Source organism: Meleagris gallopavo, chromosome 6, assembly GCF_000146605.3.
Source record: "Meleagris gallopavo isolate NT-WF06-2002-E0010 breed Aviagen turkey brand Nicholas breeding stock chromosome 6, Turkey_5.1, whole genome shotgun sequence".
NCBI classification, from domain to species: Eukaryota; Metazoa; Chordata; class Aves; order Galliformes; family Phasianidae; genus Meleagris; species Meleagris gallopavo.
The window spans coordinates 36,250,432-36,276,846 of record NC_015016.2 but is presented as its reverse complement, the minus strand read 5'-3'; the positions used below and the strand labels follow the sequence as shown (position 1 = coordinate 36,276,846).

The window sequence follows — 26,415 nt, the reverse complement described above, 5'->3', positions numbered from 1 at the left end:
GCGAAGGTCGGGGGGCGCCGCGGGAAAAGGTGCTCGCCGCCATTTTGCCCCCTCGAGGGTCCTGTACGATGTGCGGTCCCACCGATGTACAGACCTCGTTGTACCCCCATGCGGCCCAACCCGGGGAAAGGCGCAACGCTGGCTTTGCCCCCTCCCAAAGTCCCCACGCAACAGCTGCCACAACCACCACGCTTTGTGTTCTTACTGCACTGCCTGCAGCGCCTGGAGAAAGTTTCGCTCCCATCCCAGTCTTGCAAGCAGTCGCAGCCACAGCACAGGCACCTTCAGGGCTGGCGTTCCTCCTCCTCCCACTTTGATGCCGCTCTGCTCAACTCTGCGCTTAGTCAGGGAGCCGGGCCTGCAACGAGGACAGTTCGGTTGTGGAAGGAATCCCCAGAGAGGGAGAAAAGGTGTAGGGCCGGGCTGTGCTGCTGGGACCTTCTGCCTCTGTGTGGCTGCAGTTCATCTCATGTAGGGACTGCAGAGTCCTGTGGAGACAAACACAGGCCAGTGTGCACCACTCAGAACTGTGACAGCTATAAGGAGCTGAAGAACGAATTGTGTGAACATTGAGTGTAGTAAACGCACATCAGCATTAGGCAGTCTTGTGTAGAAATGTTGGTAAAAGCTGCGCTGAACATTTCATTTCTGATGTTTTTTTAACTTTATGTAGTTGTGTAATAGGCCCTGTGCTTTGCTCCTGCCTCAATGGAAAATCATTACACAGTAATGGATGAGCCAGTCCGGAAGGAGCACGGCTGGGGTACCACTCGTGTTCATCTGGAGATGCAGCATACGAGAGGAAGTAGCGGGAGGCCTGCCAACTTTCCCAATTTAATTATTAAGCTGTCAGATCCTGACTTCGTTTCCACTTCCCGAGGCAACATCTGGCTGTAATAACAAAAATAAATAATTAACATAAAATTTGATCATTCACTCGGTAGCGTTCTGTTTCCAATGTCCTTTTTACTGCAGTCTTACGAAAAACTCAATACAGGGGACCTGAAGCTGGCATCTCTGAACTACTGCTAAGTGAAGACAAGAATAGAGTCAGCTGTGATCTGCGAGGGAGAGCTGTGCAGCAGGGTCTGTCATACTCGAGCCTTCTTCAGAAAGTCCAATGGTGTGCATTTTAATCTTCCTAATCCTTCTTTCATTCAGAAAAAAACATCAGCATTTTTTTTCACCGTGCAAAGCCATATTATGTGACTTTTGGAGATTAAAAAAAAAAATCTTTTTTTTTAGCCAAGAATTATTGCATTTTCATCAAACATTGCTTCAAAAGGGTAGCGGTGATTCCAGGGGAAAAAAAAAAAACACAACAGCTTTAAAGAATATCATGTTTAAATGCTACCAAATGTGACCGAAATGCTGAAGAGAAGTTTTAAAATATCTATGACTGCGCCTTCACGTGTTCTCTGGGTCTGTTTCATATGATGTGACAGCTTCAGCTCACAAGTCCTTATTGCAGTGGCTTTTGGAACCGTATGCCTCTTTTTTGCATATCCTTGCTCAAACACACACACTTGCTCACAAAAATATATATCTATATATGTGCATATTCACAGGCAGAGACAAATACAGAGTGACTCAGCTCTGTGTTCTACTTGCTTAATCAGTTTTTAAAGCTCAGGCACTGTTCTCTTTTCTTATTTAAAATGCCGACAGCTATCTTTCCCACATTCCTTTTTTCACGGCAAGGGTACCATGCCTTGACAAAGCCAGGCAACCTAAACTGCCCACAGTGGGCTCCTCCTCCCTGCGTGCCACTCTCCTGAATGACTTTCTGAAGGTCAGGAGGTCAGTTCGTCCATTAATCACATGGGAGCTTTGCTTCGACACCGGCCCTTCACACTGATCTGGGGCAGTCCTAGAAAGCCATTCTTCTTCATCATCCAGAGGTAAGGAAGGAGGTGGAGCTCAGGAGGCAGAGGTCCTGCAAGGCGAAATACCAGGAGGTGGTGTGGGATGAACCCTGTTGCCCACAAGCAGCGTGTTGACCAGCACAGCTCCTTTCACTTTGGTCTCTGCAGGGCTACAACACAAATGGTAAGTATGACCTGGGCATGTACAGTGATAATGCTCTCTCATCGTGATTCTATCCCTTAGCATACTCAAGTAAAGCATACATTTTGGTTTTCTCATCCCATAATTCTCTTCTCCTTCCATTAAGAGGTTAGGTGTTGAGATTAGAGGAGTCTGACATCAATGCTGCTGTCATGTGGACTGACATAAGAGATTTCCTCTCGGAGCCTTATTTTTTTCCAGAAGTTTGCTTTCTTTCAAATCTTAGAAGAACCTCTGGAGCATTTTGTCAATTTCTTAGTGGCTTCCTAAGGATCACTGGGTACTTTTTTCTTCTTTCTCTCTGTCCTCCAGTTCAAGTAGCAGAAAGGCTAACTATCCTGTTAAGTAGGGCATACTTCCTTAAATCATCCAAAGAACTCTATAATCCTTTCATACTTGCTTCCCATCTTCAAGTGAAATGACTGTGCTTGTTAAGTCCTCACAGGAGAGGATTGAATACTTTATATAAATTCTATTCAAAATTCTCCTGTTTTCCCTATAGTTCATGAAAGATCAGTCAAACTCCTACTTTAAACTATAAAGAGGAAAGAAAATAGAGTGAGGTGAGTGTTGAAAGTGAATTTTCTGGTCAAATTCTATTTATCAGTTTCTCTACCATTAGCCAATTTCCAGGCATACAGCACAGATTTATTTTTAGAAAAGTCACCTGGGACTGAAAAAAAAAAGGTCAAAACAAAGCATTTCAAAATGCTCTGGACCAAAGAAATGTTTCTGACACAGCAAAGACTGTGCTGAGTCCTGTGATCAGATGCAGCTTTGAAAACATTTGTGCAGTCTCTTGATATAGAAAGGAAAGTTTGTACTTGTGTACATTAAGGAGGCGAACTTCACTTTCCTTACTTTCTGTTCAGGAGATTCCTTGATGACTTCTGCACCAGTATGAATTTGGCAGCAAAGAGGAAATTGTGCCAGCAATGAGCAAGCCTCTTATGAAAAGCCAGTTGTTGGGCAATTTAATACAGATAATTTTATAGTCTGCTGGTGAAGGTCAGTAACATGGTGGATTAGCCTACAATGCTTTTATCTGTATATTTACAAACTTGAAAGAAGAAATTAGGGTCTTTCAAAAGTAGCAGCTTTTAATTGCCAGCCTCACATACAGGCATACGCTTGGAGAGACTGCTGAACTGAATAAAAACTTAAAGGGGTCTCACGTCCAAGTTACTTGCTGTAGACCTAAGAGGTCAGAGAGATGCTGATTTCCAGGAGGAACTCAATCTGGATAACATTTCTTGGCTAGATGAAGGCAATAATTCCTGTCTGATACAAATTTGCCTATGCAAAAGGAAGTTTAAATAGGGAAAATAGGATGTGCTGATCCACCAGGGCCTGTATCAACAGCTATTAAAACAAACTGACACAAAGAGCCTCCTGGTTATCTATTATTGTATTGTTTGCAGACATCAGCTCATATAAAAATGTGAAATGCTTGAGACTCAGAATCAAAAATGACTTTCCTTAATGAAAAGCATCACGTGCTGAAAAAAAAAACAATAAATGTCCTGCAGGATTTGAAACATTAGACAACAGACAAGAGAAATCGAGAATCCTGCTGTGCTTGGGGGGATTTCTCCACACCTAAATGAACATTAGATGCAACAGCCAGCACTCTCCTAAGGACACGATATGAATCCCCAAGTATTAATAATAGAAACTCAATCCCTAACAATATTCATATTTTTCTACAAAGATTCCTTAAGAGGGAATATGGATTCTATGGCTAGAGTTTAGAACATGAATTTTGTCTCTGCTACGCTTTCTAGGTAGCAGAGATGACAGTACATCTTTGGAGATGAGAAATAAAGCAGTGGTGCAATCAGACCATCATGCAATAATAAATGGTGATGGCAGCCAAGATTATAAGATTGTCTGCAGATGGGACTCCTTCAGGTTTCTGCCTATCAACTGGTCTCCTATTATCTCACTGGGAATTGTACTAAGCAACGTATGGGTGCCATGACTTCTGAATGCACAATAAAACAATTAAAAGAAACTGGTGAAAAATCCAACCAATGTAGTTGATATTTTAAAACCACCTCTACTGCAACAGGTAATGACTTATCAAGAGCATGCATAAAAGATAAGGAAGGAGTTAGAACAACTAACCCATTTGTTACCTGAGAGTTTTCTTCAGTGATAATGAGAAGATTAGAAGAGATTATTAGGTGCATCATTTTTAAAGAAGCACTCCACAAGATAGTCCCCATGATGGATTGGTAGGGAGTATTAGGGTAGCAAGTGTAATGATAAAACAATATGAAGAACATAGGTGGACTGTTTGATGGGAGTATAAGAGGCTATAAAGGTCTTTAAAGAGTTAGGATGTAAAATTGTAGAAGGCAGTGCTGATTTGTAAGGAATCACATCACCCTGACATATAATCTGTGATAATGAGCTGGGAACTTAATGTATAAAGCAGAAAACTTCTTATTAATGTGGAGGCAAATAAACAGGAAATCCAGCTAACACACTATGGACTTAGCTTATAAAGAGAAATTTGGTTTGCATAGGGAAAGAACAAAAATACAAGTTATATCTAAATCAAGCTGTGGTTGCATTTCTGGATTTGTCTTGTACATTTCTAATAACATAAATCCTCCAAGATTTCTGCTAGGTCTCTTCTTGGAGGCATTGATGCACCTAGTAGGCACAGACTAGTGCTGCTTGGGAGTCACAGATTAAGTGATGGAGAACCAGAGAATTGGACTATAAAAGTGGAGTATTTCATAGAGCCATATACCATAATATTTCATTCTTGAAGAGGTCCTTAAGGCTGATCACAGTGAGTATGGAATCTACAGAGCACATGCATTATAATGCCTACTGATTTTGAAAGGCTTACTAAAAAGATGCTACCAGAAATAATGAGTAAAATGTAAGTTCTGCTGATAGTATGGAACAGCACGCACATTGTTGAAACACTGCAGTTTGGCCTCACAAGTTGTGTGCTCTGGCAGAGGAACCTGAATGGGTGCTATAAGTCAAAGCTTTAGACATCTGCAGACGAGTATGAACTAGTGTCTGTCCTGCAAATAATGGGAGGAATGTATTGCATTCACACTGGTGATCTATGTTCAGAGTTCTGATCAGAGAAGCACAACAAGTCCGTGTTATAAAGATGTCTGTGTCGTCTGGTTATGCTATACCAGTCAGCCCTCAACAAACCAATACTGTTCTGACAAAGTTATTTTTGGGTTAATGCATCCTGAGAAACTTTCATAATTATCAAAAAAATTGTAAGAACCTCTATACCTGCACAGGTTCCAGATGCAGAAGGCTTTTATGTCAGTGAGCTGGGACAATATTTCAGAAGGTGGACTGATATACAGGTCAAATGAGAGCATCCCAAGCACAAGATATTAGGGGAAAAAAAAATAGAAGACTTTGTCCACCTAAGAGAAAAACAGGAAAGTGAAATTATGCTACAGTAAATAATGGAAAGTTGAATTTAAAGGAGGAGTACCAGCACATGTAGAAGTTCAAATTTGCAGTGTTTAGCATGATTTAGCCTCTAGGACAGGTATTTGGACAATCACTCATGAAATGGCATTTGTGTAGCCTAACTCCTTAAGTGGACAAGATGGAATACAATGTAGAAGGATATTTTTGGTGACTTGTTTTGACAAATACATTTTATAGTCTTTCTACAAGTTGATTGCTGCATAATTGCATATAGGGCACTTACCTTCCCTGGGACCTTACAGAGTAGCAGCAAATATTTTTTGTAATAGACAGTTAAGAGTGGCCTGTATTCTCCTGTCATCTAATAAATGCTTGGATAAACTGTATGTGGGTGGCATTAATTGGAGAAAAGATTAGGCAGATTCTTGACTGATAAACATGCCGTAGCTCTACTGCTGCTGCAAATTATTGTTTCATCAGGTCTGCTTCAGATTTGTAAGCAGTCCTGCAGACGGTGCTGAATGAAGGGCATGATTCATGGGCTGAACATATAGGATCCTAGTCTTCAGAGTGGTAGTTGATGTTTTGGCAGGATACCCTAGGGCATCTCATATGGCACTCAACACCTATGTCATGGCACTCGATTCAACCCTTTAATGTCTCTAACTTGGACCCAAATGTACATTGAGCAATTAAATGCATTCTGAACATCTTTTGAGAGGATCACACTGACTCAAGTATGTCATTCTTTTATGCTTGTTTGGAAATAATTATCTCCTTAGCAATATAAACAAGTAATCAAACAAACAAGACCACCAGGGCTTCTGTAATTGAGATCTTAGACGTAATTGTTTATATGTGAAGGATAAAACACAGCTATTTATCTCTGTTAACCTTTGACTGCTTTCTTAGTCACATGGAACAGCTTATTAAAATAAGAACGAGTGATGTATAGGGTTAACAGTTACTTCAAGGATGTTTGCAAAATCAGGTTGCCATTGTTTCTTGCCACGCAAAGAAGTCGCTTAGAGTCTTCTAATTAAAATCAATGTTTTATGTCAAGCTTTCAGTCTGCATTCTTGATTGTCACAACTACAGTCAATACTTCTTATTTATGTTGTAAGACTTTTCCAAGAATGCTAGGTGTCTGTGCAAATACTGTAAGAAACAGACGTGTTGCATGAAACGTGTCCTCCTAACTCAAGAAGATCCCCCTCTGACAGCTAGAGCTGGCAAGCATTATGGAATTCCATCCATTGCTCTTGTCTGACTACAGTGTGCTTCAGAGTGCCCTGCTATGGTATTGAATCACCATGAGGAATTAGAGCGAAGGGGAAGGCATGTGCACCACTAAGAGCAACATCCCACCTTCCCCGCCCCTTGCCACCCTTGGCCATGGCCCCGGGGCTGTGCAGGGAGCTCCCTCTTCCGTTCTGGGTAGCTCTCATCGGTCATGCTCTCTTTTTAACCCAAACATCTGCTTCCCTGCTAGCTTTTGTCATTGCCCTATTTAACTCACATTTCCATTTTAAATGAACATTATTCAGCTGTTTTCTTTTAGCACTTATTATTGTTTTGTGCCATGGCTTGCCATTGATTAAGATAAAAATCGATACCTCATCCACAGAAAAAGAATCGAAATAAGGTGAATGCAAATAGTGCAGTCATTAGGGCAACATCTAAATTAAAATGAAAAAAAAATAAATAAAAAAGGAATATACAACATGCTAAAACCAGCCTTCTCTCTTTATGGCCATTTGTAGTGTGGTATAACTGGTATTTATGACCAAAGCTAAGTTTTGAATAAATCGTTTAAATAGCTTTTTGTAAACATGGAAAATACTTTTTGGAATAGTCTATACATATGAGATTATCTTTATTTATTTATTCTTTTGTTTCAGTATGCTCACAGAATGAGTCTGTTTCCCAAACAAGTTCCAAGTGCAAGCATGAACTTGCAGTACTTGGCAGTCAAGTATCCTAAGGAATAATTTTGTTATGAACTATTTGTGTTGGAAGTTGGTTATTATTTCTCATTAATCTGCCTCCTTCAGTGCATTATGTCCTTCTCTTTTTCTCTGGACTGACTGGTTCATTTACTTAAGTCCTACTCTTTGGGGAAGAACAGTCATCTGCTAAATGCTTTTACAGCCCATAGCACAGGAAGGTCCTGACCTGACTGGTCTTTGGCCTTGGAATATTTTCAAGGAATTTATTATTTATTATTCTTGTATGTAATAAATCATGGACAATTTTTATTGCTCTCATGTTTTATCAAAGGTTATTTTCTGTCCCATTTAAGTATGACTTACTTGCCCTCAGAGTGTCAAGTTTACAGTACAACAGCTTCTGCAATACAGTTGTGATAGAGATTGTGTAGCATAATGGTTGTGTTACTCTACTTCCTCACTCCTAATGTGAGGAAATACGGTAACATCTTGGAGGCTTGTGACAACAGCACAAATGACACACCATGATGACGTTTTCCACTCATATGGACTCTGCTGGGTAGCAAACATCTGAAAACAAAAGACCTTTGTTTATCCATAGGCAGTTTCAGTACTATCTGCAGTGCATGCTTCTCTGAGCCTGCTCCGTTCAACCCTGGCCAAGGATGAGCGAGCACCATTCTGAATAAGAAGGCACCTCAATTTTCACGCTTATTCAATCCTAGGCCTCTGCTGAGACTGTGCTAGTAAAAGTGCCATGTATAAAAATGGCTTTATCATATGCATTTGTCCTCAAAAAGTCCAGCTGCAACAGTAACTGATGTGTCTGCATAAAACATTTGTGTGTTTGACTGAGAAAGAGAGAATCCATTTGCAAGGAGATTCAAACACAATACTGTGTACAGACAAGTTATTTGAATATTTATCCCTCTATGTTTGAAAGTTCTGGACTGTGCAACTAGCAATTTATCTGCCTTCCCACAGTGTTTTAGTTCTAACAGCCACAAAATGCGCTGCATGCTCAGCCACCAAACCTTCAGGACTGTAAGAGCTCAAGGCAACTCTTGTATTTTTGTCTTGTATTTTTACATTTACAAAGTAATGGAAAGTACTGTCTTTGTCATTTAGTAGTAATTGTCTTCTCCATTTGGATTTATTCTACACCAGAGAAAATGTCTTTAGAATTCCTCAGCAATGTGCAGAGGAAAAAAAAAAAAAAGAAAGAAAAAAAAGGTGAGATTTCAGAAGTTTATATCCTAAATTTCCAGGCAGGAAGGCAGGCAGTAAAGCAGTCATGAATCTTCTGGGGAACAGATCTTGACCACATTGGATATTTAAGTTTTCATCACATCTTTAACAGCAAAAAAAAACCCTTCTCCTTCTCCTTTTGAAGCTTCACATCTTAATTCACAGTCATGAAAGTGACTTTTAGTCACTTTTAGCTGAGTTTTCTCCACGTACAAATCTGACACGGCTGCACTGCCTTTTTGCCAGCACTCCTTCTTTGTTAATTTTTGAATCTGTTGGCCAACTTAAATTTGTTAGATGTGCCAAAGACAGAGGTTGTTAGAAGTTTTACGAGCTTCATGCCTAGAGGCTGCTGCTGGGGTTTGGGAAGCCAGCCCACGTGAGAGCTGCTGTTTGGTGGCGCATGTGCCCAATGCCTAGCCAAGGCAACCAGCAAATGGCAGCCAGCCCTTCACAGGCAGCATAAAGAAAAGTGTACAAGTGAAGCACAGGAGGGAGCCGATGCTCTCGTAGATATATCAGGGAAGTTTTGTAGGGAATGAGCTAATCATATGAAAAGAATAAGAGAATGTTATGGTTGAAGGCAGCAAATTCAAGGAGAGGCAACTACTGGTACAGTGACAAAAGGGTTTGTGTAAGAGGACACCTAGCCAGAGAGGGTGATTTTTGAAAAGATGTAGGACACGAGCTTATAGGAAGCAAAGCTGCCTTAGTACAGTTGTTACAACCTGCTTACTGTAAATGTAATTGCTTGTAGACAATAGAAGACAATAATTGTAAATTACAAAACGCAGTGCATAAACTGTAGCTTATGAGACAATATCCTTGCTGTTAACAGGCTTGAAGTTTAATGTCTTACTAGATTATCATGCCAATAACGAAGTTTCGTTATTTAAAAGAGATACATTATGGGAAAAACAATCATAGCAGCAGTATTCAAGTAGTTATCCACTCCGCAGTTTTCCCATATTTCCAAGTTGTTTATTGTTCTAAAAGAAGCTCTAATTACATTAAATACTTCCCAATGTTCAAAAACTGGAATTGCTTGGCTTTCCACTAGTTTATTATTCTACAGTGAACATAAGTAAGGTGTTCAGTGCAATCACATATAAAAAAGAAAATGGTCTGGTCAACACTATCTCATTAAAATGACCACACAACAAAAAAGACTGGATGACATTTCACTTTTATATTAATTATTGAAGAATATTAATTTTCCCATAACTCTACACCAGTGGTGTAAATTTAGGCAGTGTACTTAGGCTGTCCTTTCTTTAGTTCAAGATAAACACTTAGTCTCATTAATAGTAGCTTTCTTTACCAATGAGAGTGAATTCTTCCACCAGTAAAATACTGGCAATAATAAGGAAGAAGGCATTCTACTGTTACCTATGAGACTCTGTATAGACACAGCATTATCACAGAAGAGCATCTGACTCATCTCTTCCACTCCATTTCGCTTGTTGGTTTGCTTGGCTAAGGTAGATTGTACTTACCAGAAGAAACTAAAATAAGCAAGAAACTTCAAAGGCAGAAAAACTACGGACAACAGCAATGAAATGTTAAAACTATGGGAAATCCAAAATGCACAGATCCAGGACGGAAAAAAAAAAAAAGAAAAGAAAAAAAAAGATGATTTCCATTCCTTTTGTAATTTCTATGAGAATGTGCTATGGTCAGTGCCATTAGCCAGAACTTCAGGAAGAAAAGTTAGATGCTGTTGTGAGTGAGCACCTGACAAAGAATCTAGGTATATGACAGAAGGTTTTCCACAACAACAAGGATCCAAGAAGTTAGGACAAAGCAATGAATGTCTTTCTTAGAAGATAATGCTGAATATTTCAGGGTATTCTCCCTGGATATCAGCCCACAGACTCCCTCTGGAAATTGGCTGCTGTGAGAAAATGAGGGTATTCATGAAAATAGCTGTGGAGAAAGCAAGAAGATCCAAGCAGACAATCTCAACAACAGAAGGAAAGAGAAAGAAATGTCATGGAAGAATAGAAAAGAGTGATGCTAGCTTGAGAAAAGTAGGTGCAGTAGGTGCACAATTAATATATTTATGATGGTGGTGAGGGTAAATGCTTATGGGAGAAAGAACACTACTATAATCTCTGTGCTCACTTTTTCTTCGATAGTCTTAATTTGAGCACAGTAAGGATTACATTGCACAGACAGTGCAGGCCATATTTTCTTAGAATATATTAGTGCAGAATTTGTATTTGTGGCTGCGTAACTGATGACAAAGCTTTGTTATGGCTGTGCAAAGAGAAGGCTGCTATGAATTAGGAAACTTGCTGAACCCTAAAGTAATACGCTTTCTGCTGAGAGAAAGTACCATTTTTTACAGAGAAATCTCAGCATGTATACAGCCTAGGTTCTCAGAATACAGCCGTAGCCTAGGCCTTCACACTAAGGAATAAATATAAAACTTTTTCTCATCAACCAGATAAAGGTTTGAGGTACAAATTCATGCATTGTAGTCTAAGTCTGTGGGGCCAAAATGAGGTAGGCTCACAGCAATACTCAGCAAAGCTTGTGTTAAAAAAGCCTTTTTATTGGTGACCTTTCCTTTGGAATTTCTGTGATAACACTTGGGGATTTTGCATTAAGTTTCTTACTACAAAATGGAGCGCTGAGCAGACTTTTAGAAAGATTATGATGCTAGAGGGATATTTAATGGTGAAATCACTTACCGTAGTACTCATTTCAGAGAGCAAAGGTCTGAAGTGAAATGAATTCGGTGATCTTAGATTAGTCCTTGGTGGGCAGAGGTCCGTGTCTGAAGTCACAGCTACATGTATAATTAGGTATAATTTCTACATCTGTTCAATAGAGGTTAATTGGACTATCATAATAATTGAATTCCTGGACTTCTGATTTTTCTATTCAACATACTCCTGTGAGATGTGAGCCAAATATTCATCATTTAACACATGTATAGGAAAATACTGTTGCAGAGTTCTGGTATTTTTCAAATGTCTGAGCGTAAATACACATCCAGTCTTCCAAAATAAGTATGCAAAAGAAAGATGCACAGCTACACAAATTCTGTAGGAAGAATTCCTATCTTTGAAACAAATGATCAAAAGCACGTAGATTACACGCTGACAAAATAGAGAACTCCACAAATCCTACCCATGTGTGCTTCAAGGATTTCACTCTTTACGTGGCTATATTTTACATTAAAGTTATATTGCAAGCATTCAGGAAGTAAAAACTGTGCATTAACTTTGAGTATTTAGAATTTAATATGGTGGGCTTTTTTACAATACCAGGTGTGCAAACATATGACAAAAGCATATGCATGAACGCAGTGTATACTTACCATTCTCTGCATGCAAGCAGTTACACACATTTTACAAGGCTACTGCTTGCTCATTCAGAAAACTGACAGGTTTTCTTTTACTGCTTCCTTATGAGAAAAAAGGTAGACAGGCACCGTGATTAACTGCATCCATTTATGCATTCACCTGGGATCTAACATTATTGGATTATTCTTGGCTCACTACCCTTGTCAGACCCACTTTTTAATTTTTTAAGGAAACAACATTTACTTTTTATTTACTGAGTTTATCATTTAGAAAGAGTGCAGACTTTGATACTGAAGTCTTCTGTGCATTGAAACAGACAACTTACTGAATCAGTTTTTTTCACAGAATAGCTAGGGAAGACATTCTCCATTCCCATATAACCGTAGGCTTCCCAGCTAGGACTGCCAACAGCAATGTCAGGGGTAGTCAGGAAGTGGACTTTCGCCAGAGATCCTTCAGAGATGTAGACATCTTATTCAAAATAATCAAAATTAAAAGATTTTTGACAGAAAATAATTGATTGGAAAAGCTGCCACACTGTCTCAAGGGCTTTATGAGCATTAAGCTTGAATAACCCTGCTCTATCAGCTAGGTTGGACTGTTTCTCTCATGGTACGGCAGCTTGATATCAGCAGTGTCTTGCCTTGACGTAGTATGGCAGTTCTGGGATTTCCTGTCTCTCTGAGGAGTCCGACTTGTAGTGCAAAGTAGAGATAATGCACAAATATATCACAATTACTAAATTATTATATTTTTTCATTAATTTTCTCCAGCTATTAAAATTTTTGCTTATAAATGATTTGTTTTTAACTAAAAATGTGAGTTCCTGAAAAAAGTTTGGTTATTGTCAGTTATACTTTTAACTACAAAATAATTTTCTGAAGAAATTCTCACACAGAGCTGTCAGAAACAGGACTAGTGTTACTACCTGATTTAACACAAGTCTGTGACTGCCTATCTCATAAACTTCCAGGATTAGTCAGGCTCATGGGATTGAACCCTGTGGTGTTCCTTTTGAACACGTATCACCAAGAGTAGCGCAAAGTTTCAAGTGCAGAGAGCTCAGGACTGATCCCTAAGAACACACTTAACATTTTTTGCAACTCAATCCCATAAACCAATTTTAGTGATGCAAGGAAGTTCACTGTCTGCTAAGTCATTGTGAATCATAAAGTCTCCATTTGTGTGGTATAAATCAACATAACTATTCAACAATTAAATCTACAATGAATATATTTTTTAAATTACCAAGCATTATGTTTCATTTTACAAGCTTGCACATGCATTCTTTATAGCTCACTGTCATGTAATGCTTTATAAATGATACTTGATAAACAACAGCTGTATAATCTTAGAAATATTCATCAAGAGGCACATGTATCTATGGTAAATCACTTTTGACTTGTACAGTGCTGGTGGCTGGCATATAATCTTATAACTACTTGCATGTGGAACGTAATAGGACATGGCACTGTGCTTCTGTGAGACCAAAATACATTCAGAAAACATACTTGGGTGTCAATTGCAAGCAAGAATGAAAAACGTTTGTCAAGTGCACAGTTCCGAAGTGTAAATCTCATAGTAGATGTTGTATTTATGGTACACCACTATGCATATTTTGCATACTGTTTATTTTTAAATTGAACTTCATTGCACTCATTTTCACAGTTTATTGGCACTGAAACCTAAAGCTTAGTGAAGATGCGGAATTAGGGATTGTTTTTGCTCTCCCATAAGCTAAAATGAGCTGCAGCTCCTGCACTTCTCTCAGCTGTTAGATTTTTACTGATTCCTCAGACTGTGGCATAGTTTATTTCCTATCAGCTAAACATGTTTCAGATTTTGGGAAAGTTCCTAAGAGGCAGAATTTAGAATAAGGGGCATCAGCTGTTTTTTCAGCTGCTCACGTACAACTTCTGCAGAGCCAGAACGTAGTCGTTATGTTACAGTAAGTTTTGAGGAGGAAGAGATAAGGAACACCATCATGCACATACAGTACGTAGTAGTGTTACCTTTACATAACTGTTGGACTAAAGAATTAAGATACTCTATGATTGCTACCTCTGGGCTCTTCACTGAATTGAATTGCTTTTTACAGTAGCCTTATTTCTGTTCTGTTGAGACCGTTCAGTTTGTGTTCTCTAACATTTATTCTATACAGTTACATCTGCTCTTTACAAAGAACTGCTATTCATGTTTTACTTAGGATCATCTGAGAATGCCAGAGTCTAAGGTCCAAACCATATCAGCTCTACTCACAGCATTTTCCATGATACAGGCTATGTTGTTTTTTTAAATTGGAGATAGGATTTACCTCATCTAAAAAATAACACATCTAATGCAAAACCGTCATCTAGGTTTCTTCTTATACTCAACAGTGAGAAACAGACCAATTTATACAGAGTCCAATTAACCCCATCCTAAATTGTATCTAAGAAAAGTGGATTAATCTCCCTGTGGAGAGCTCGTCCTTCTCTGTAGATTCTAGAAGCAGTCTACAAGAATCACAGAATGCCCTGGGTCGAAAAAGACCACAACGATCATCTAGTTTCAACTCCTCTGCTATGTGCAGGGTTGCCAGCCACCAGACCAGGCTGCCCAGGGCCACAGCCAGCCTGGCCTTGAAGAGGCTTCCTTAGAGTGGAAGCACACCGTTTTACAGAGTAGTATGAAGTGAGATGAGTGCTGCCAGCCTGTGTTCCTCTTAGTTGCTGTGCAGTACCCACCACAACTGCCCTTAACTACAGAGCGCATCATTTTTGTGGACACATGGCAGAATTTATCCCAGCTTTGCAAAGCAGACGTAGTTCAGGAAGGCAGCTTAATTTTCTTGGTCTGTTGTGTCAGCCTATAATTAAGAAATTAATCCATGAGTAGGCAAATAGCTTTCATTTGAGGTACATGAAGTGATAGGAAATTTTCGTTTTCAGAACAACCCTACAAGATCTGAAGCTGTTTCAGGAAGATGCTGCGTGAAAGGGGCTTCAACTACTTGCTTGCATTCACAATATTCCCTTAATGGGATTTGTGGTCTCTGTACCTCTGCATTTGTGTCTATGTTATGCCAAAACTTCTACAGTTTTTGACAAATGTTAAGGATTCTCTTTATATCCTCTTATCTCCACCCTGAATAGAGGAAAAGCTGGAGCGTATCTTTTATTCTTTTACAGAGGCAGAACTTAAGTAGAGGATCCAAACAAAGGAGAAGCTGCAAATAAAACAGTCTGACAGCCAAATTAAGAGAGGAGCTTTGGGCTGAAGGAGAAACTGTGTACTTTTGAGACAAATTCTCAAAAACTAAGCAGTTCTCATTTATCAACCATGAATTTGGGATAAGAGTCAGATAAGAAAACAAATTTGCTAACCTTGTTTCTTGCTCATTAGAATTAACCATTACCAACTGTGAAAGATACAGTTTCTTAGCTATTTAAGTCCTGAGGAGTTGCAGCAAATTCATTGGTACCTTCTCTCCCTTGTGTTGGCAGCTCTGGTTGCATCATGTCTGTTGTGAACAGATACAGCTCCTGCCTGATTTACACCTGTAACCTGTTTCAGGCCTTTCTAAGTCTCTAAATTTCTAAGTGCTCTTCAGCTCTTTAACTTACTTTAAACATTTATATGGCTTGTAGACATACAAACTGTATGTGCTCAATCTAAGAGTTGCTGAACCCATTTGATCCTAAAAGAAATTCAGAAGGGCTCTTACCACTCAACACCTTTGAGGAAATGAGAGCAAGTAGTAAAAACGTAATGATGAAACCTGTCTTCGGTTGGGAGCATAATAAATTTAAATGTTGAAAGCAGCAGATAAAAAGGCGGGTACTCAGGATTCAAAGTTACACCTCAGTTCACAGTAGAAGTCACACTGCTAACAATACAGCACAAAAAAAAAGTTTTAGTGCCAATACTGCCAATTAATTCCTAAGTATACAAGACCAAGATTATTGCTGTCTTTACCTGTTGTTCTTCTGAAAGGTTTTTGAAACAGGGTCGCCAGAGCTGTTTGCAGTGTTTAACCTGTTACATCTGAGTTTTATTAAGAAATTTTCTTCCTTCTTCTCAGTTTCTTTTCTAAGTCTTAACACTCCAGTTTACAGCTGTGAACCTCTGGTTGATGATCTTACAGAATGAACCCCAGTAGCCTCAACTCACCATCCAGAACATGTCTAGAGAGAATCCATATTTTTTACAATTGGGAATGATTTACTCTAAATGCGTTATTCTAACCTTACTGATACTGAATTTTCTTTGCATTTTATTCCACTGTCCTTTCCAGTGAGATCTAGAAGCTCTTGCTGTCTTATATCCCAGGGAGCTTCTCTCCCAAGCAGTACTGGTGAACAATGAAGAGCATAAATCCCACTACTGGTATTTAGGAAATCTGTTAGTTGAGAAAGCTGACCACTTACAACTATGCTTTGTCATCTGCCTTTAAGTCATTACTAGCAACAGTTTTCCATTTCATGGTAATTTATTTTGTAGAAGCCTATAATGAGGAAATGTGTCAAAAGCCTTTTAAAAATCCAGATACCTTATAGCATTGGGATCACTATAATCCATGTTTATTGACAGTTTAAAAAAAATTCAATTACCTTTCTAAGGAACATTGTCCTCCAGCAGAAATTCTGTGTTATGCAATATTTTGTGTTTGTCCAGGCATCTATTAATCTCATCCTTTATCACAGTTTTGCCATTTTGCCTGTACAGAAGTCGGACTTACTGTCTATAGGCCCGAGATCTCTCTGGAGTCCTTCATAAAGACTGGTGTCACATTTCCCACCTTCTGTTCCTCTGGCAATAGGTTAGACACTACAGTTAGCAGTTTAGCAATTTTATATTTGTTATAAATCTTCAGTGAATACCATCTGTTCCTGGAGATTTCTTACTGTTCTGTATGTCAATTTGCTCTAAAGCCTTTTCTGTTGACACTTGAATTTGAGCCAGTTCTTCAGCCTTATCTCCCATAAGGAATGACTGATATCAAAACCTCATTCTCTTCTGTAATGAACACTGATGCAATAAATTAATTTAGCTTTCCTGCAATAGCCTCATCTTCCTTGAATGTTCCTTTCATACCTTAATTGTCTATTGGTCCCATCTGACTCTCTGTCAGGCTCTCTGGTAACTGTATGTTTGAGAAAAGTTTTATTAATAGGTTACTTGTCCTTACTGTTACTCCTTCAAATCCCTTCTGGCCTGTCATATGATGTCTTTACACTTAGGTTGCTACTGCTTTTACTCCTTTCAATTCTGTTTGCTTGAATATAACCCCCAATTTTTCCCTCCAGTAGCACAGATCAGGTGCTTTTCTTTCTAATTTCTGTTTTTAATGTTTGCGTATGTTTTTTTATGGACTGTTACTATCTAAAACTCCAATAGCTTCATGTGAAATTGACTATATAAGTATCGATATTGAAATTCTAAGCTTGGTTTTATTCTGCAATTTCTTTTTTTTTAACCTAACTTTGGTAAGTCAATTGATCTGCTTATCTGATTTATACTGTACTAGCAGTAATATGAGAATCAGGTCCTAAATCTACGGATACACTTAGGTAGTGTCTGTTGCTCCAGCTGCAGATATGTGCACTGTGTGGTCATTCTCAAACAGTCTTTTATTTTGTCTCCTTCCCCCCTTCATAGTTGTTTTAAATTTATGGCTTCTATAATTTACTTTTCAATGGAATTACCACTGAGAATCAAGAACTCTACAAATCTTCTGACTTGCTAACTTCCACCTTCCCTGCTAATTTGTGTGCTTATGAAGGAATTCAGCTATAAATCACCAATAACACAGCTATCTTAGCAAAATCAAATGTCATCCATTCGTTTGACTTCTGGTCTCGCACACAGTCAAAATGCCAAAGGGTGAACGGGAGATGAATTTAAGTCCTGCACAGAGGTGCATTTAATTTTTCCATTTGTCATATCATGTCAACTCAGACTCTTCAACCTTTTGCCTTTTAAGATGTAAGCAGGAATAGCTGTCAATATAATCTGCAAGACATCTACTAACAAATTTAATCAGCTGAACACAAGGGTGACTAACAAACTCCAAAGAGAATCAAGAGTCTGCTCTGAAAGCAGAAGAGATCTCAGTGCTTTGCTCAGGAGTTTACCCATGTCATTGCCCTACAGCCTTGTACTAAGTGCTTCCTGCTGATGTTTTGTGCCAATGGACATAAATCTTCACTGGCATATTTTACCAGGAATCCCATTCAGTCATCACAGGCATCACAGTACCATGTACTGCTGCACAGAAAAAGCTTTGAACCTGGCAGTTACCTGAGAAATTTCAAATTAAAGCTCTGTTTTAAGGACTGGTTATGATAAGCAGAGAGAAAGAGAAAGAAAGAGAAGTTGAGAATGCTAACAGATCATGGAGATTGCCTCCAAATGAAATGCATATTTAATTCTGGTACAGTCTCTGACATTTGGCCACTCATGTGATGTGAAAGTGATTCTCTGATACGTTTTTAGATATAAATCTAAAAACCTAGAAGGAGGTTGCTGTGGAACCCTTTTCTTGTACTAGATTCGATCTTTTTCACAGTCAGGAGGGAAGCTACTCTACTTCTATTCCAAGTCAGCTCCTCTATTTATGCCAATCTTAAATGTTGAAGTACTGGAAGGCAAAAAGATTCTGTTTTTACTGAATATTTTGTTGCAATAGAGAGAAATCTGAACTTTTATTTCTGATCTGTGACAGCTACTGGCACAAAGTTCTGGCAAGCCAAAGCTGATAAAAGCCCGCTCTGATTATGCCTGTTTCTTGCCATCAAGTTCTGTGTGCTTCTGTCATTTGAAGTAAATCCATCCAACTCATGAATCATAATCTATCCAAGGTTTCTTTTATCTTTCAAATTCCAGTGGTATCTATTCTGTTCCTCAGCTTCCTGATCCTACACCTACTATAAATCTTATGTTATTACTGAACTATTTAACTTCTCAGTTGTTCGGTTTTTTTTTACATGTGTAATTAAATTTAAATGATGAGGAAATCCCTAAAAATTCATTTTATGTCTGTAGAGAAGTGTTTATTACTGTGCTATTTCTACCAAAAGTTTTGCCTAATGTCTGGACAAGCTATGGTTCATTTTGTTTCTTTGCTTAATGAGGTGTACAGTCCTTAAAGTGTATTGTAGTCCTGCTTCTTTTTTAATAATGAAAATAGGTTTGTGTTCGAGCTTAGATCAGTGTTAGTGTAACGTAGCTCTGACAGCTAGCAGAATTAGATTAAAGATTAAAATATCGTATCTTTTTAAATCATCCATACCCACTATTACTGCTGTTTCTCTTCTCAAGAGAAAGGATTTCAGGACTTTGGCTCCATTTAGTGCCTGCATGTTTGCTTAAGCTCCTTCCTATTGAGGAGAGCAGTGTTCTCCAACTGAGTGTGACATCCCTGCTTTACGGGTGCCATTTCTGTATGCTGTTGAGAAGGAATTCTTGAATTTCATACCTTCATTACACCTCTCCTTTCCTCAGCCCGCTATGAGTAACACGGTTACTCTGGTGCTGCATTTTTCTTTAGTTCTAAAATCTTGGCTTTGTGCACAGCAGTTTTAACAATATGTACAAACATTATGAGTATTGTATTTTATCAGTCAGAGGTAGGGGCATTTTGTGAGTAAGGGGCGGCTTGTAAAAGAAATTATAGTGCTTTCTGCTTTGGCTCTATATCCTGCAGGTAAACTGGCTGATATTTTAATTTCCTTGGACTCTTTTGAAAGCTCTCTAAATGAAGGTTCTGAAGAAAATATATAACTTTGGTTATCATACTTTATGGTTATTACTGTGTACACATTAAATGTGAATTAATGCAATAAAACAGTACATTTCACATAAAAAATACTGTGAATTTCACTGCTGTTGCTGACATGACACATGTATCAATGTAATTATGGGTTACAAATCCTTGGTAACAGAGGCACTGTTACAGTTTTTGAAATTCCCCCATTATGTGAATTCAGAAAGAATGCTGCAGAGTGTATTTAATTTGTCTTGTCCAGTAGGCCTTTCAAAAGAGCAATATTGATGCTGGATTTATCTTTGATATGATGACAGTCACTGTAAATGTGCATGTGGAATGCACTAGTGCCAATGAAAGTACTGGGGCTTGTTCCTCCCTGGGTTAGTTTGACGGTGTTCAACCATCACAGACTACTGAGCAGAAAAGCTCTGAGGCATTTTGCCTCTCTAAGGCAGTTAAAGGCCTAACACATCAGGGAGCTCTCTGTTTAGAACTCATTACATTTGATTCCACTCCACCTGTTCTTCTCTGGATGCCTAAAGTAGGTTTCTTTTTATATATCATTGATCAAAATGTCCCTTTTCAATGCTTATGCTAAAGAACAGCGAGGCTGCAAAGCCCCATGTTCTGAAGAGAGCAAGCAGCAGAACTGGGTGTGCCCATATCCTTGTGTGTTAGGATTTGGATAGACAGCGGATTTATGATGGCTTAAAGAACTGCTGATTATATGACCATAAGCATATCCTTACCCTGCTGAAAATCTGTATCAGAGGTCTTAAAAAGGGTTGAACATATTAGCTCATCCTACTTTATGCTTCCCGCGAGTGAAAAGTGTGCACATAGTCAGTTATCATGGCTCAGCTGAGATAAAGTATCTCAATCAGCTGGGGTAATTCAGCTGTGCATCTGAGCCTGTGAAAAAGCTATTTATTATATTAGCTTACCATTTGACCATTTTTTCTTGTCTGTCCTTCTTTCATTGCCTGTAGAAAATGAATATGGTCTTCGTACCTTTGCACTTCTCAGATATCCTAAATACAACTTTTGCAGTCTTTTCCAGTATCTCTAGTTATACTTCATTTTTCCTACTAATCCATTTAATGTGGAATTTCCTTCCAGTTGTGATCCTCTGATAATTCAGATTGCTTCTTCAAGTCTTCCAGAAACTTCACTTTGTTAATTCACTGAGATAAGAAAAACTGTCACAACCCCAGCGTTTAGAAAAATCCATGTAACGCTTTTAGATGAGGAGTAGATCAATAAATTGATTGGATATTCCACTGCTTCCCAGTACTTGAAGAACAGTTCACTAGACATCAGTTTTAGCATTGAATTACAGCACAGCAGCAACAGGAGTCCTGGGCAAGCAGGTAGGCAGCCTATTGAAAGGATTTGGGAAAGGATAAGATGAGAAGGGGAGGTTACAGTGCTGGGGAAGAAACAAGAATGAGTATATCTGACCTAAAAATGTGCTGAATCTGTTGGGACTGTGAGGAGTTGGGTTTAAACCTCGGGTCTCTAATTCTTTAAATAAATCACATATCAGTCTCCCATTTATTAATACAGCTACTACTGTTTTGCTTACTGTTTGTAAGAATGCATGATTATGAAGTATTCAGACTTTGTAACAATTAGATATTATAACAATATAAGTATTTCAAGGTATTAAGCATCTTCTATCATTGTATGAATAGCTTCCTTTTCAGCTTAGGTCCGTTGTCAACACTTTCACCAAAATGTTCACCAAAGACATGAGAGGCATATGGTCAACACCTGCTTTCCAACCTAGCATCCTTCAGGCATTTGGTGCAGCTATATGCAGTCCTAAGTGCACTGTCACTGCTTAACAAAAACATCATAAATAATTACTGTAATTAATAATGAAGCTGCTTCCTTGGGCTAACCGTACTTTCTTTGTCAGTTCTGCTGTATGTAATAATGGAAATCTTTTAGGCTAAGTAGCTATTACATTCTTTCAGTTTTATGAGTTGTTTCCAGCTGCCGAAGAAACGAAATACAATTAGAAATTTGCCTCATATTTCTGTTTATCCTCAGAGAATAGACATCAATTCTTGCTTGCCTGAACACATTAGGAATCAGTCAACAGGAGACTGTGCATAATCCCTAATCATAATTCCAGATCTTTCTAGTCAGTATCTAGCCCCAAAATACTGTCCTTTAGTCATGTTGCTGTGATTCCTTTGCTACCCTCTGGTCTTCCTGCTGCCTTTGTGGTGGTGATGTCAGACTCACAGATATTTACAAATACATTAGAACAACAGCCCAGTCTCTGTATTTCTGTTCAGACTGTCAGGAAAACTAAGTCTTTAGTTCCATGGATGTTATTCCCAGAAGCAGTGCCAGCTTAAAAACATCCTCCCATTTTCTGCTCCTTTCCACTTGTTTCTGTGGCCTGCTTCAGTCTTGCCTATGATGCAGTTAGTCCACTCTGAACTGCCAGTGCAAATGTTTGTGGGATTACACAGTAACCTTGATCACTGACATGCTCGGAGCTAATCACCATTTACTTTTTACTACAAAAGCAAAAAGCACACCCTCAACCCTCATAGCGTGGTGCTTAACCAAGCCTTGTGTGCTACTCTGCGGTTTGGACACAGACTGATATTATTCCAAAATAAAGAAGAACGTGGCTGTTTCCTGATTTAGCCTGACTTGAAAGTAGCAATTATACCTACAGGTACCATAGGGTTTGCAATCACCAAAAGATCAAAGACATTCTCTGGGAACCAGCCAACCGCCAGCATAACAGTAAATCAGCATCTTCCTACACTTGTTGGATTATGCTTCAGTTTTCCTTTTCACTCCAAACCAGCCGCTGTCAATTAGCTCTATTGTGCTTCCTATTCGTTTCAATGAAAATATGATAACTGAGGCTTAAGAAATTGAAGGAGACAATTGTCTATGACGATTTGTTATATACTTTGTTACTTTCAAAAGTCTTAGCTGCCACACAGCCTTAGGGATGTTTTGTTATTATCACTGTTGTCAGTTTTGAACACTAGAATTTACTGGTTTTGATGTTAAAATCTCAACTCAAGGTTGTAATATCTATAAAGAAAATATTGCTGTAGAGATTAAACTCTAAAGGGGCTGCTCACATAAATGAGCAGATGGTAGAATAAATACTGAAAATCTTATCTTTTTCTATTTGTCCAAGTTGCAGGGAACAATATGAAAAACATTTATTTCTATCTGACAGAAAATGCTTTTAACAATACATAATCATTATCAGTCAATACTCTGAGAGGCTGCTGTTGATAGCAGGTGCCTGAAAGATGCTTTTCATGATGACCTTTAAATGCCACAGTCGTAAGTGAATATGTAGAAAGAATATTCCTTCATTTTAATATGTACTAGAAAAAAATCAAATTGCTTATGAATATAAAGAGTGTGTATGATAGCGGACATATCTATACAACGTCTCGCTTTGCACAGTGAGGAATGAACAGGATAACATTCTCAATTCTAAATCTTTACCTTTGGGCATGGTATATCCTACTAGAAACATCAATCGATTCATTACTTTTTAAATACTGTGTCAATTACTTTTCTTTATCATCCATCTTATTTTTTTTCTCTAGTACATCAGACATACAATACAAACTATGCTTCCAAATGCAGTTGTAGCATATTAGTGTTTAATTGTCAGCAGCAGGAATTTGCATGAATATTACCAGCTTTTCCAACTATGCAACTAATAGGATTATGCAGTCCCATTAATAACATATTTTCTCAAAATTTGAACTTAGAACTCTTGTGTTGTGTTACATTATTCAACAGAAGAAACTGAGAATAGGTACTCAGTAATTGCCATTTTAGAGCTTTTTTGTGTCTTCCTCGTAATAATTTCAAGTGAGGTGGACAAAATATCATATTAGGAGACAAAATAAACTGAAATTCTACATAGGGTCATTAGGCCATGTGTCCCTTTTGCCTTACTTCTGTCAAGCCTATCCTGTATGCAACGGGTAAATCTCAGAAAGAAAGAGGTTAATTTCTTCTTTCAGAGATGCAAATCTAGAAATTATTGCAGTGTCTGATAAAATTTGAAGTTAAGAGCAAATATGAACTTACACAATTATGATCTGAATATTTAGTCTTACTGAACTATTTATATTTATTGAAATTGAGTATTTTATCAGCAGAAATTCTGCTTAGGAAGCAGATAATTGCTCTTATAAATCAGATTATTTTAAGAAGAAAATTATATATTCACAAATGGAAAAGAGAGTCCCCAAATTTTGGCTGCTTGCCAAACGAAAATGAGAATATCTGCAATATCTTATATTGAAGAATGCAGCACACAAGGAGAAGGAACATATAACTTTGTGAAAGTGTGTGGAACTGTCACTGCTATCTTTTTATTTCCTTTTACTAGAATATCTTTATTTAATTTACTCTTCCTTTTATGCTCCTTTACACTCAGTAATTTCCAAGCACTTTAAATCATTAATGAATGAACCAGGATGAACAAAGCTGAATCAGGCCTCCCATTGATTTTATAAAGCAGGAACATATAATTAGGGTAACTTAGAGAAGAAAGAGCTAATGTACTGGAAGGTTGAATGATAAATCCAAGATCCCAAAGGACATCCAATATGAAACTAGTTATAAAAGTCTATGTCTTTTATCAGGAAAACTATTTTTTTTTAACCCACTATTCTAACTTTCAAGTAGTCTTATAGGAATAGGTGCTAAATTAAGAAAGCATCTGCTGCTACAAAGGCAGTTCTGCTAAAGCATGAGTTAAACAGTCATCAAAGTAATCAGCTGATCATGTTATGCTTATATCCCAGGTTGCAATTTCAGATCTGTGGGATCCGGGCTTTAGGTCCAGATTCACAGAATCAGTGGAGGGATACACCCAAATACTACTGCAAATCTACACCTCTTGTCTAAAAGGACCAAAAATTATCTGCTGTAATGCCTAAAAAAAGGTTTTATTTGATGGGCATTGAGGAAGATGAAACAAAGTGGCCAAAGTACAACTTAAATTTTTCTTAAAGTCCACTGTGGAAAAAACGTTCAAGAAATAAAGTGGTCTCTGTGACTCAGTAGTAGGGTTTTGTATTCAGTCCTTCATTTAAAGCTCTGCTGACCTAACCACATAAAGGAAAATAATATTCAGCCTATTTTTGTGCCATGATTAAGTCTGCATGAGCTCCAAAAGCAGACACGACTGACAGTAGTGAAGAGGGTCCTGGGATATGTAGCTGTGTTACGCTTCCTCTGTGAAGGTCATCACTTCTTTCAATCAGAGTGAATGATTGACTCAACAAGAAGTTCATATTGCACGACGTACTTTCAGAAATGATTCATGTTAATGGTATATCTCAGGGGATTGATGCTGAGCAGAAACTACATCTAAAGCTTAAGAAATGATTTAGAAATATGAAAGCCTACAATCTGGAGCTCACGTAGATACATTTGATGGTAAATATCAGAGAATAAATACAACTGAAAGTCATAAAGTTGGATAGACAATAACTCTGACAGTTTAAGACCTTTTGGGGCTCAAATCATAAAAAATAAAATTACTTACGCAGCCATTCCTTGATTCAGCTGTGCATCTTTTTCTGAGATGTGAACAGAAGACATTTTCACACTGCTGACAGGTTGGAGCCTCTCAAGGAAGTAGCTATGTCAAAAAAACCCACAAAGTACAACATTGAGGAAATACTGCTTCCCCACCTAACGCTGTCATCTGTCCCCACTTTGGTTTACGTGAAACATATGTTCAGCAGAATGTCACTTGAAACTTTTTTTTAATATGAAAAAACAGCAACGCCAGCTGTGGCGGGGAAGGCTTCTGCCTCCTGCAGACCAACAACCTGCTGGTTATACTCACATAAAAGCACTTGGTTAATGTTGAACACCTCAATACCTCATTATATGAGAAGTCACACACTGCACCGGAGAATTAAGAGCTTTCCTGTCAGCCTTTCTCCCCAGCCCAGCTGTCAGCTTACTGGGGAGATGCTGACCCTGCTGGCCGGCTGCCCGCTCTCCATAGGTAGGCTGAGGGCCACATCCCACCTGGGGATTTCCCCCCAGGCTCATTTGCACAGGGAGGCTTTGCAGACATGTAGGAGACCTCCTCCCTGTCTGTCCTCTCACCCTACAGGTGCAGCCCTGTTAGCCTCCACCGTGCCAGGTGAGCACGATGAGACCACACGAGTGCAGATGTGCACGCATGTGCTCATGCGCAAGCACACCTGCATGGGTGCCTGCAAAAACGAACCTAGAAGTTGTAAATTCAGAAAAGAAAAAACTACAGGATTGGCTTGATTATTGACTGAATTTGTAGCTGGAGGTATTTCTACTGAAAGGAGGTGGCATTCTGTTTATTTATGATGACATGTCTGTGTTTAGCTAGGCATAAGCACAAAAGTTAGTTTTAAAGATGAAGTTGTGTTGCTTGGTACATTTTTGTTGCTACTGTTGCTATGTTTTGTCATGACTAAATGTGTTTTTTCTGTCTCAACCTCAGAGATGCCAATGACTCTTCAACGTCTGTTGTCCAAATGATATGCCTAGCACACTGAGTTTCAGGGGAAGCTATAAAACCCTCAGCTAGCAAGTGCTGTACAGTAGCTATTTATCTGTTTTTTTTTAATCAATAATTATGATAGGTCCATATATT

At 38.5% G+C, this 26,415-nt stretch overlaps 1 long non-coding RNA gene across 1 annotated transcript in view; it reads left to right on the top strand.

Moving 5' to 3' along the window:
* Nucleotides 1-6: 6 nt before the first annotated feature.
* LOC109368263 overlaps nt 7-26,415 on the top strand; it is a 75,435-nt gene continuing 49,026 nt past the window's right edge. The window contains exon 1 of the long non-coding RNA XR_002116120.1: nt 7-2,049. This is a non-coding gene — a long non-coding RNA (uncharacterized LOC109368263). The remainder of the gene's footprint in view (nt 2,050-26,415) is intronic.